Here is a 14,400-nt window from a genome sequence, read left to right on the forward strand (position 1 = left end):
TCCAACTTTGTCATGACTGAGGAATCCCCAGAAGTTCCAGCTGAAGGAGCCACCAAGTCTGTGAGGGATAAGTATGAGCGTTGGCAGGCTGCTAACAATAAGGCACGATACTACATGTTGACTAGTATGGTCGATACTCTCAAGAAAAAGATGGAGAATGTTGAGATGGCCTATGAAATCATGGATCAGCTTCAAGACATGTTTGGTGCCAAGTTAGCGTAGACTCGTTTTGAGGCCACCAAGAAATATGTCAATGCTCGGATGACCCCTTCTTAACACATTCGTGATCATCTTATCAAAATGACAAACTACTTTCAGCAAGCTGAACTGCATGGAGAAACAATAGATGAGGAAACTCAAGTCGGTTTAATCCCCAACAGTCTCTCTCCAGCTTTCCTGTCGTTCACCACCAACTATGTGTTGAATAAACTCAACTATGGTCTGGCGCAACTCATGAACGAGCTTCAGAATTTTGATTCTATCATGGGTAGACCAAGTATTGGAGAAGAAAAGAAGACAACTACTACTACTGCTGCTGATCCAGCTAAGGCTAAAGCTAACCAAGCTTCATCTTTGAAAGCTGGAAACAAGAGGAAAGTTGGACAAAACAACAACCCCAAGCCTGCAAAGGTTACAAAGACGAGTGCACAACCAAATGCACAGATGCCTAATCGGAAGAACAAGAAAAACAATAAAGGTTAAGGTAAGTGTTTTCATTACAAAGAGAAGGGGCATTGGAAACAAAATTGTCCCAAGTTTCTAGCAGCTAAAAACAAAGGTAATGATTATAGTTTATTTATCTTAGAAACATGTGTTTTAGAGAATGATAAATCTGTTTGGATTATTGATTCTGGATCTACCAACCATGTTTGTAACTCTTTACAGCTTCTTGAAACGTGGGACGAAGTGGATGAAGGCGGCTTAAAGTTTAAAGTTGGAAATGAAGCGTTCGTTACGATCCAAGCTAGAGGAAGACTCGCCTGAAGTTCGGAAATAAATATTTAATTTTGAAAGATGTATTTTTTATTCTGGATTTTAGTAGAAATTTAATGTCAGTTTCCATGTTGCAATTAGAACAATTTGTTATGACTTTCACAAGTTCAAATATATCTATTTCTTTCAATGGATCACAATTGTGTATTGCATGTTTGGAAAACGGGCTTTATATTCTGCGACCTAACGAACCCCTCGCTCTTAACAATGATTTATTTAAAGTAGCTAAACGTACGACCAATAAACGTCAAAGGACCGATAACGATAACATAACGTATTTATGGAATTTGAGACTAGGTCACATTGGCTATGATAGGCTTCAAAGACTTACAAAGAGCGAGCCTTTGAGGGAACTCACCTTTGGTGAATTACCTATTTGTGAATCTTTTCTAGAAGGCAAACTGACCAAGCATCCATTCTCTGCAAAGGGCGATAGGGCCAAGGAACCACTTGGATTTGTTCATTCAGATGTTTTTGGACCTTTTAATGTACAATCCAGGGGTGGTTTTGAGTATTTTTTCACTTACATTGACGATTACTCTAGATACTCATGTCTTTACCTAATGCATAAGAAATCATAAACATTTTCAAAGTTTCATAAATTCTTAGCTATAGCTCATAACCAATTAGGTAAAATGTTAAAGATCTTACGATCTGATAGGGGTGGAGAATATTTAGATATGCAGTTCCACGATCATTAAACAGAACTTGGGATTTTATCACAACTTACTGCCCCGGGTACTCTGCAACAAAATGGTGCAGCAGAACGCCGGAACAGAACTTTATTGGAAATGGTTAGATGCATGCTTAGTTACTCAACTCTACCAACTTCGTTCTGGGGAAATGAAATTAAAACCACGAACGACATTCTCAATGTCGTACCGTCCAAATCAATCCCCAAAAATCCTTTAGAATGATGGAACGGTCGTTAACCTAGTTTACGTCATTATAGAATCTGGGGGTGTCCTGCCCACGTCCTGAGGAAAAAGGAGGGAAAGCTAGAATCACGAACTGAAGTTTTCATTTTTGTTGGCTATCCTAAAGGTACTCGGGGTGGATTTTTTATGGTCATTCAGTAAAGAAAGTGTTTACTTCTATGAATGCTACTTTTTGTGAAAATGACTATGTCCAAAACTTCAAACCACGCAGCAAAGTAGTTTTAGAGGAGATGGTTAAAGAATTGACTCCAACCAATGTTCCATCGTCATCAACATGAGTTGAAAAGGAAATTCCCACTCTTCATGTCCAATCGATGCAAGTCGATTTAAATGAAGAAAGTACCATTGTTCCTGAGCAAACAATCACGGAGCCTCGTCGTAGTGGGAGGGTTTCTAGGAACCCAATTCGCTATGGTTTGGATGGTGAAACCAATATGGCTGTTGGTGACACTAGTGATGATGATCCGTTGTCTTTCAAACAGGCAATGGCTAGCCCTAAAAAGGAACTATGGCTCGAAACCATGAGACAGGAAATGGAGTCTATGTACTCAAATTTCTCCTGGGATCTTGTGGAAGCACCTAGTGACTTTAGGGCCATTGGGTGCAAGTGGATCTACAAGAAGAAACGAGGTGTTGATGGAAATATCGAGACTTATAAAGCTCGATTAGTGGCAAAGGGTTATACCCAAAGAGAAGGCGTGGACTATGAGGAAACTTTTAGTCCGGTAGCCATGCTCAAGTCCATTCGCATCCTCATATCCATAGCAGCCGCTCTCGATTATGAGATCTGGCAAATGGACGTCAAGACATATTTTCTTAATGGAAAGCTTGATGAAGCCATTTATATGGATCAGGCAAAAGGATTTAAAGTAGCTGGACAAGAATGAAAAGTTTGCAAGTTGAATAGGTCCATCTATGGACTTAAGCAAGCTTCTCGTTGCTCGAATCTTAGTATTGATGAAATAATCAAAACCTATGGCTCTGAACAAAATATTGATGAGCCTTGTGTTTACCAACTGAAGGCAAATCAAAGAGTGGTATTCATAGTTCTATATGTAGATGATGTCTTACTCATTAGAAACAATGTTAAGAAATTGTCAGATGTGAAGAATTGGCTGAACACTCAATTCCAGATGAAGGATTTGGGTGAAGCAAGTTATGTTCTACGTATCCAGATTATCAGGGATAGAAAGAACAACCTCTTAACTCTATCTCAAGCAGCTTACATTGATAAAGTGCTTGAACATTTCTCAATGAAAAATTCCAAGAAAGGACGTCTACCATCCCACCATGGAATTCATCTTTCAAAGAAGAAGTCTCCCCAGACTACTGAAGAGGAAGATGCAATGAGAAAAGTTCCTTACGCATGTGCAGTTGGAAGTCTGATGTATGCTATGTTGTGTACTAGTCCAGATATCTACTATGCAGTGAGAGTAGTGAGCAGGTATCAGTCACACCCAGGGCCAAAACATTGGATAGCAATTAAGCATATCCTGAAGTATTTAAGATGAACTAGGGATTATATGTTAGTCTACAAGGGTGGTGTACTGAACCCTGTAGGCTACACTGATTCAGATTTTCATACTGATGTCGATGATAGGAAGTCTACTTCTGGAATGGTGTTTACTCTTGGGGTGGAGCTGTGATATGGAGAGGCATAAAACAGTCTGCGATCTCAGATTCCACCATGGAGGCTGAATACATAGCTGCATCAAAAGCAGCTAAGGAAACAGTCTGGCAAAAGAAGTTCTATTCAGATCTTGGTCTTATTCCAGAAATGGATAAACTACTTGTATTGTTTTGTGACAACACAGGAGTGATATCGAACTCGAAAGAACCTCGAAGTCCCAAGAGGAGTAAGCATATAGAAAGGAAGTATCACATTATTCGTGAATATGTGGCCAAGGGAGATGTGAGGGTTATGAAGATTGCATCTGAAGACAATTTTGTGAATCTGTTTACAAAGACACAACCAGAAGCTACATTTGATAAGCATATCAAAGAAATGTGATTAGTAGAATTAAGGCATTAGTTTCAATTAGTGCAAGTGGGAGTTTGTTGGGGGTTTATGCCCTAATTAAAACCCAATTTCTTTGTAATCTCATTTTACTATCAATCAAAGAATAGAAATCATTTTTGGACTTGGTCGATCACTTTGCTCACATGTTTTATTTCATGATTATTTGTTTAATATAAACTTCTATTAAATCTCGAGCATATATCTAATCATATTTATAGTGACGTAATCACTGTGGAATATAAAAATGATTATATGTTCAAAATAAGTTAGTCCTAAGATTAGTCAGTTCACAGGATTTACACTGACTTGCAAATCTACGATATGATCTACTTACACATCACAATGTTATGTTCTTTCCAGAACATTAACAAAGTAGATAAGATCAGATGTGTTTGTTACATCGGACTGGACCGATATTGATAATAGATAGGATAAGTAAACATACCGTTATTATCTATTCTAATCATATCATATAGTTGAACACAAGTCAATTCAATCTCAATTTTAAGTGGTTAGTATTCTAACTGGTTGTATTATTTGAGTTCTTTGAATTGTATGTTACCAGCTTACCCTACGGACTAGCCCATACTTACATCTTGGGAACTCGGTAGTATAATTGAGTGGGAGTGTTAATCATGGATATGAACATCTATAGCTTCTGATGAAGAAGTGAAACAATGGTTTCCCTTTAGTTTGGTTCAAGGTGCTAAATGATAGAGATCTTATTTCAGTAATTAATATTAGTTTACTGAAATATCATTTACAAGGAACTAAGTGTTTTAAGGATAAAATACAATGAGGGGTAAAACAATATTTTTGTCTCGTCTCATTGTAGACCGTCTATAGAGGATTGAGTGACAATTATGGTTGTAAGAATGGATAATTAATAACATATCTATATTGCTTATAGAGCGTTCTATGAATTCAAGAGTGCAATTCGGAGTCTTTAGTGGAGTCACGAGGAACTAATAAGTTAGTAAATTTATTTGTTAGATTTATGATAACTTATTGGATCTTGATTTAATAGGCCCATGGTCCCCACTGTACTTTGGATAAAATCATCTGGATAGTCTCAATTAATTGATTTAATTATCAATTAGAATTATCAAAGTTGACCAGGTCAATTTTGGATAGTTTCACAGAGTTATGTAATTTAGAGAAGAAAATAGGAATTAGGGCAGATTTATTAATTAAGATAAATTGGTATCCAAATTAATAAATAAGTTTAAATCAAGGATCAAATTATAAATAATTAATTTGATAAGGGATTTGAATAAGTATTTAATTAATTAATTAATAAAAAATAATACAGGCCTTGATTTTATATCCAACGGGCTTATAATTAAATGGGAAATTTCACGGGCCTAAAGCCGATAATAGTTTCGACCTAGGGCTGATACTACCTATTATTTTATTGATTTTTAAATTAAACTAAATAACCTAAGTGACTCTATAAAAAGAGTGCTAAGTGAGAGATGACAAACACTTGTTTCTTAGAAGATCAGAAGATTTATTAGGTTTTAGATTGTCTCTACTGCTTAAGTCCTTTTCTAAGCCTCACTTTTTCTCTTTTATTCTTCTTCTCTCTGTATCTATCTCATGTATAGTCTAGGTGATTCTAAGGATACTTTGGAAGACTGTCAAGAAAATTGAAGAACGGTTTAGTTTCTTGGTAATACTCTGCGACAGAAAGGATACAAGGGTTAGAGAAACGGAAGGAATGACTCTATCATTCCGCTACGTATAATGTAAGTGTTCTTGTCATTATTTCTGTTTGAATTCAATTTTAGAAACATGTTTTAGGTTTTCTTATATTTATTCGTTTAATATAAGATCTACATGAAAATAAACAAGATCATGTATTAGCTTTCCCAACATTCCTTCAATTTCTGCTTCGAACTAAACAACTCTTCTGGGCCCTTTCAACTCAAAGCGTCCATGACTACATTGGCTTTCACTGGATGGTAAAGGATTTCATTGTCATAATCTTTTACCAACTCTAGCCAACATCTCTATCACATATTTAGGTCCTTCTGGGTGAAGAAATACTTCAATCTCTTGTGATTGGCGTATATCTCGTACTTCTCTCCATATAAATAGTGTCGCCATACTTTTAATGCAAATACCACCGCCACTAACTCCAAATCACGAGTAGGGTACTGCTACTCATATTCCTTTAGTTACCGCCATGCGTAGGCAATGCACTTCCACTCTGCATCAACACACATCCTAACCCCAGTCTTGATGCATCATAGTACACCACAAACTTATCCCCATCTAAAGGGAGACTGAGCACTGGAACATTAATCAACCATCACTTCAATTCCTAGAAGTTGTTCTCACATCTGTCTGACCACACGAACTTCAAGTTCTTCCGTGTCAACTCTGTCAATGGTGTAGGAATCTTTTAGAATCCTTCCACGAATCTTTAATAATACCCTTCCAATCCAAGGAAACTCCTAACCTCCAAGGCGTTCCTTGGCCTCGGCCATTCCCTAGCTTCTTCTACCTTGGCCGGATCTACTTTAATCTCGTCTCCACTAACAATGTGGCCAAGGAATGTCACGTGCGTTAACCAAAACTTGCACTTCTTAAAATTGGCATACAACCGGTGCTCCCTACATCTTTGTAATACCAATCGAAGATGCTGCTCATGCTATGCCTCTGAATGAGAGTAAACCAAGATGTCATCGATGAAGACAATTACGAATTGATCCAAATAATCCTTGAACACCTTATTCATCAGATCCATAAATGCTGCTGGGGCATTGGTCAACACAAATGACAGGACTAGAAACTCGTAATTCTCGTACCTCGTGCAAAAGGCTGTCTTTAGAATATCCTCATCCTTGACTCTCAGCTAGTGATAATCAGATCTAAGATCAATCTTCGAGAATACCGTCTTACCCTGCAATTGATCAAACAGGTCGTCTATCCTCTATAGTGGGTACTTGTTCTTGATAGTCAGCTTGTTTAACTCCCTATAGTCTATACACATCCTAAGGGTCCCATCCTTCTTTTTTACAAATAAAACTAGAGCACCCCACGGTGAGAAACTAGGTCTGATAAATCTCAAATCTAATAACTCCTATAACTATACCTTCAACTCCTTTAGATCTGCCAAAGCCATTCTGTATGGTGCCCGCAACATTTGTTATGTACCTGGTGCTAACTCAATGACGAACTTGATCTCCCAATGTGGTGGTAGTCCCAATAATTCCTCAGGGAACACATCTAAGAACTCACATATCAACCTGGTCTCCCTAGTCCCACTGGCATGACCTTAGTGGTGTCCTCCACACTAGCTAGGAATCCTATTCAACCTCCTTGTAATAGGTCTCTTGCCCTCAATGTTGATATCATAGGAATGCAGGGTCCATGCACGGTACCAACAAAAATGAATGGGTCTTCACCCTCAGACTCAGAAGTCACCATCTTCTTCTTGCAGTCTATAGTTGCCCCATACCTGACTAACGAAATCATTCCCAAGATCATGTCAAAGTCTTCCATCCTCAACTCAATCAAATTCACTGATAATTCCCTATTGTCCACCATCACTTGCAATGATCTAACCCATCTCTTAGAAACTACCAGCTCCCCTATAGGAAATAAAGTCTCAAACCCCACAGTATAATAATCACATGGCCTACACAATCTATCAATCACTCTGCTAGAAACAAATGAATGTGTAGCACCAGAATATGGAGTGCCAGCATTAGAAAGCTGACCCGTCACCACCAAGGGACTAGCCTCAGCCCATGCCTAAGTCAAGGCGAACACTCGAGCTGGAGTCAAGTTGTCTGCCTTCCTTGATTCCTCTTTCTTCAAAGTTGGGCAGTCTTTCTTAAGATGTCCAACCACCTCGCACAGGTAACATGCCTTCGCCCGACGTTCGACCAGATGGTGCTTCCTACACCTAGCACACTTTGGGTAACTTCTCCATGTCCCACTACCGCCCTGGGCACCCCGGTCCCTCTTATCAAGACCAGCGGTGGTTGAGGTGCCAGGGGTCATCCTCCTCTGATCACTAGGGCCTCCGCCCCTACCAGGTCCTACAAATGGAGGCATTGTCCTCCAAACATCCCGTCGTGCAGCGCTCTCCCTCCATATCTTGTTCTTCGCCTCCTCATTTTCGAGGGCCTTCTGGGCATAAGTAGTCTCCCCAAGTACTGATGTAATCTGCACATCCTGGGCTATCATATCATTCATCCCCTGAACAAATCTATCTTGCCTAGCTGCATCTGTAGGCACTAGATCATGTGTGAACTTTGCCAACCTATCGAATTTCAGGGCATACTCAATAATTGTCATGCTGCCCTGCACCAAACCGATAAACTCGTTCACCTTTGTCGCCCTAACAACATTACTGTATTGCTTCTGGTTGAACAGATCTCTAAACTCATCCCAACTCATGGTAGAAACATCTCAAGTCTGGGACGCCACTTCCCACCATATATGGGCATCATCTCGTAACGTAAAGGTGGCACAAGTCACTCTGTCATTACCTACCACCCTCATAAAGTCTAGGATGGAGGTAGTCAGGCTCATCCACTGTTCAGCCTTAAGTGGAACTGGTCCTCCCTCAAAGATTGGAGGGTGTAGTTTTCTGAATCTCTCATACAGTGGCTCCCGCCTGTTCTCAATCTCAGGTTATTGTACGACTGGTGCACAACTGCTAGTAATTCTGGTGCAGCATTCCCTGGCAACACTTGTTGTCTCAAAAGGCGAATATCTTCCTCTTTACTCTCAAGTCTAGCTTGCATATCAGCAAGCATCTACTGGCAGTTCTCAGGGACTGGCAGAGGATTCTGACCCTGATTAACATCTCTAGCCTCAATATCAGCGCTGGCTAGTAGAACTTATCGCCTTGGAGGCATAACTCTCTCCAAGTATATCTACAATCAACGACTTAGCTGATTAGGCAATGATAATTGTTTTAGAAGTCACCCCACGATCTAATGTCAACAATCAAGAAAAATATGCAAGCACAATGCTAACATGCATTTCAATGATACTAACATACAGCAGCAATGCTAATAAGCATGCCTTTTCATTTACACATGGTAGTCAAGGGCCAGGCCCTATCAGTATATCTCATGCTTCCTATTAAACAGGGAAATAAGGCATTTATATTTCATTCGAGAAGTTAAGCATATAATCACATATATAGTTACCAAACCCTGAATCGAGCTTGTCTTTAGAGGCGAGTTTGTTAGGAAAAATTATACAGGATCTTTATTTATTTTCGTGTATATCTAATATTAAACAAGTTAATATGAGACAACCTAGAACATATTTCCAAAATTGAATTCAAATAGAAATAATGATAAGAATACTTATATTATATGCAGCGGAATGAATGAGTCATTCCTTTAGTTTCTCTAACCCTTGTATCCTTTCTGTAGCAGAGTATTATCAAGAAACTGGACCGTTCTTCAATTTTCTTCACAGCCTTCCAAAGTATCCTTAGAATCACCTAGACTAGGGTGGGAAATTCTCAACACATGATATAGATAAAGAGAGAAGAAGAATAGAAGAGAAAAATTGAGGCTTAGAAAAGGACTTATGCAGTAGAGAGAATCTAAAACCTAATAGATCTTCTTATCTTCTCAAAAACTTGTGATTCAACTTCTGATTTTAAATCTCTCTTAGCATTCCTTCTATAGACTCAATTAGGTCATTTATTTAATTAAAAAATCAATAAAATAATAGCCAATAATCAGCCCTAGGTTGAACTTATCATGGGCTTTAGGCCTGTGAAATTTCTCATTTAATTATAAGCCTGTTGGACTTAAAATCAAGGCCTGTATTATTTTCTATTGATTTAATTAATTAAATAATTATTTAAATCATTTATCAAATTAATGATTTATAATTTGAACCTTGATCTAAACTTATTTATTAATTTAGATACTAATTTATCTTAATTAATAAATCTGGCCTAATTTCTCATTTCTTCTCTAAATTACATAACTCTGTGAAACTATCCAAAATTGACCTGGTCAACTTTAATAATTCTAATTGATAATTAAATCAATTAATTGAGACTATCTACATTATTTTATCCAAGATATAGTGGGGACCATGGGCCTATGAAATCAAGCTCCAATAAGTTATCATAATTCTAACAAATAAATTTACTAACTTATTAATTCCTCGTGACACTAAAGACTCAGAATTGCACTCTTGAATTCATAGAACGCTCTATAAGCAATATAGATACGTTATTAATTATCCATTATTACAATGAGATGGGACTAAAATATTGTTTTACCCCTCATTGTATTTTATCCTTCAAACACTTAGTTCCTTGTAAATGATATTTCTGTAAACTAATGTTAATTACTGAAATGAGATCTCTATCATTTAGCACCTTGAACCAAACTAAAAGGAAACCATCATTTCACTTCATTAGAAGCTATAGATGTTCATATTGATGATTAACACTCTCACTCAATTATACTACCGAGTTCCCAAGATGTAAGTATGGGCTAGTCCGTAGGGTAAGCTGGTAACGAACAAGTCAAAGAACTCAAATAATACAATTAGTTAGAATACTAACCACTCAGAATTGAGATTGAATTGACCTATGATCAACTATATGATATGACTAGAATAGATTATAACGGTATGTTTATTTATCCTATTTATTGTCAATATCGATCCAGTCTGATGTAACAAATACATCTGATCTTATCTACTTTGCTAATGTCTGGAAAGAACATAACACTGCGATGTGTAAATAGTTCATATCGTAGATTGGCAAGACAGTGTAAATCCTGTGCACTGACTAATCTTAGGACTAACTTATTTTGAACATATAATCATATTTATATTCCATTGTGATTACGTCACTATAAATATGATTAGATATATGCTCGGGATTTAATAGAAGTTTATATTAAACAAATAATCATGAAAATAAAACATGTGAGCAAAGTGATTAACCAAGTCAAAAAATGATTTCTATTCTTTTATTGATAATAAATGAGATTACAAAGAAATTGGATTTTAATTAGGGCATAAAACCCCAACAGAGTGTACATACCCAGCCTGTCCTCAAGAACCCTTAAACCTAGACCGCTCTGATATGAAGTTGTAACGCCCTAGATAGCAAATACCATTACACTGTGTATTTTAAATAGTGTTGTACTTGCTAATCAAGTCATTTGGATATAAACGTGTAACTAAGGTTAATTACTACATTAGGGTTTAAAGATTTTGATCATAGGAATATTTATTTTCATTAAAAAGTTTGAGTCTGTACAAGGGATCCCAAAAAAAAAAATAAGTGTGTACAAGGCATTTACAACTCTAAAAAATAATTACAATGTAAGTCGGTCTAAGTGGAAAATTAAGGTTTGGCTTTAGTCTCTGTTGATCCCTCGGTCGTGGCAGCTGAGCAGCTGCAAATGTACCACATAGCACCCGTGAGCCAATGCTCAACAAGAAAACTTAAATCCACAGTTATCAATGAGCAACAGAATATAAATAGTGAATTGAAATCGGCAAATTCAATAAGAAATTGAATATAAGCAATAAGCTTAGCAGTAATAAACTGCTCAAACAACCATATAATCCAAGTTAACAATCAATAAATTAAACAAGTGCCAACAACACTTCTGTACATTTAGGTGGCATTCAGGCGTAGCTCACTTAGGCCAAACTCTCAGATCCTACGGCCGACACCAGCTCTCTTAGGCCGAATTATGTTCCACACACTTGACGTTGGCCCTGGCTGCCTTAGGCTGAACTTTAAAACTGGTTATAACCAAGCATATCGATCACATAATAGATAAAAAGATGCAACATATACAAGCATGCTTAACCGGATATTCTTAAATACAGATATAATCATAGTCATATTGTTTAACAGGGGTCCAAGCCCCAATCACAACTAGGGTGAAGTATTCTTACCTCGAGTCCCGAGCAAATAAGGTATGGCGATTACGAGCACAATCACTATTCCTGAGCCCTAGCGGTATAACCCAGTCACAACGCAATAAAGATAATCATCAAGACCTAAACCAATTAAAAGCTTAGAAATAACATGATAGCCTCCGACACCTCTAATTCTACTAAACCGAGTAGTAGAATCCTTCCCGAGCCCTTAGTTTTGAGTTCCCGAGATTAAAAACCCTATTTGGCAAACATTCTCTATTTCAGCCACGACGCTCCTCAGAGGCGTCGCGACCCTCTACAAGTCAGAGGGAATCCTAGGTTTATTTCCTAGACATGCGCCCCGACGCACCCTGCCCAGCGCCGTGCACATTAAGGCAGTTCAACGAAACCCCTTAGGCCTCTGAGTTCTTGCGGGCCACGATGCTCAAGAGCAGTGCCACGGCGCGACCCCGCGAACCTAGATTTTCCAGCACTTCTCCTACGTTTTCCCCCAAATCAAAGTAACCAAATCTCACCCCAAACATAAACTAAATCCAGAAATGAGTTATAAACTCAAAGCAATTCATCTAGAACACATTTTAACACCACCATATACCCAAAATTCCCACAGAAACCCATAAATCCCACCTTGTGCTTTGAAGCTCAAGAACATCGAAAATGGAAATTAAAATTTTAGAGTTTACAGAACCAAAGATGTTAACTTAGCTGGGATTCGTCCTCCTAACTGCACCTTAAATCAATACCTAGCACCAAGCTTCAATTCTTCAAGCCTTCCTCCTCAAAATTCAAGAATCCCCTAGTGTCCAAGAGAAAAAGGTATGAACGAGAGAGAGAGTGTGTGTGAGAGAATAGACTGAGTGCTTCTTTTCTTTCTGCCTCATTCCTAAACTTCCTAAGGTCCCTAGAAGACTAAGGTAACTCAAGGCTAGGAAAATGACCATCATGCTCCTCATCCAAGACTTTCCCTTCAAAGCCCTCAAGGGGAAAACGGTCATTAGCTGCATTTCCCGCTAATCCTCAAATAGGTCCTATAAATTTCTAATTATTCCCGACATACCCAAATAATCACTAAATAACTACCTGTTACCCGATAAACCCCGAATACACACTAAATTTCCCAAAATACCCCTAGGCTCACCCCAAGCCCAATATTTAACCCCATTGTGACTTTTCCGCTAATCCGCTCACTAGGATCGCCTCGAGCCAAATATTGCAAATATATCCACATGATAATGTGGTCTCAATCACATAACACATATAATTACATTTATACCCTCAACGGGTCAAAATTACAAATATGCCCTTATTAACAAGAACGAGCCCACATGCATATTTAATACACATACACATGCATATATATATATATATATATATTCATATCACCATATAAATCATGTATGCAACATAATCACACATATATTCAATTAATTTCACATATAAATCCAATTATGCCCTCCCAACACACTAATCGAGGCACTAAGCCTTATTAGCAAATTCGGGACGTTACATAACCCGCACTATTTCTTTTAACTTTGATACCTATGATAGTATCGATCTTTCAAAGGTCTTTCGTTTGAAATTTGGAAGAAAGAAATCTCTTTGTTTCTATGATGTATTTCATGTCATTTCTTAAAATCAAATCATCAACATATAGACATACTAAAATGATAATCTTATCACAAGTCTTAGAATATAAGCATTTGTCTCCATTGTTATTTCTAAACCCATTAGAAAGAAGTGCTTGGTCAAACATCTCATGCCATTGTTTTGGAGCTTGTTTCAAACCATATAAAGATTTGACAAGGTTGCACACTTTATGTTCATTTTCTCTTAGAACGAAACCATCTAGTTGTTCCATATAGACCTCCCACAATGTTTCCATTTAAGAATGTGGAATTGATACCCATTTAATGAACATAAATGTCATATATTTATGATAGTGAAAATAAAACTCTAATTGAAGTTGTCCAAGCAACCGCTACATAAGTGTCAAAATAATCGATCCCTTCCTTTTGTTTAAAATCCTTAGCTAATAATCTAGTCTTAAATGTTTGTAGGGTGCCATTGGTTTGATATTTTCTCTGAAATACCAACTTGCAGCCAGTTGGTTTCGAGCCTTGTGGAAGGTCAATCAATTCTCAAGTGTTGTTAGCCATCATTAAATCCATTTCGTCATTTTTTTCCTCTTTCCAAAAAGTCGAGTCTCTTGAAGACATAGCTTCTTGGTATGTCTTAGGATCATTCTCATTTTGAAGAATCATAGAAATTTCTTAGTAACTTTCTCAAGGTTTCATTATTCTAGGTAGAGAGAATCCACTTGAGAGCAAGTCTCATTTGATCCTAACTCTTTAAGCCAATAGCTTCTTCTAGGCAATTTGGGTTGCTCAACAAACCTTGAAGTTATCTCTTCTGGAGATTCTTCAATCATGATGGGTTATTCAAAATACCACCTCTCTAGATTCGATAATTATATTAGACTCTAGGTCTACTAATCTATAGGCTTTTGTGTAACGCCCTGGATAACCAAGGGCGTTACATTGTGTGTTT

This window comes from Humulus lupulus, chromosome 4 (assembly GCF_963169125.1).
Source record: "Humulus lupulus chromosome 4, drHumLupu1.1, whole genome shotgun sequence".
NCBI classification, from domain to species: domain Eukaryota; kingdom Viridiplantae; phylum Streptophyta; class Magnoliopsida; order Rosales; family Cannabaceae; genus Humulus; species Humulus lupulus.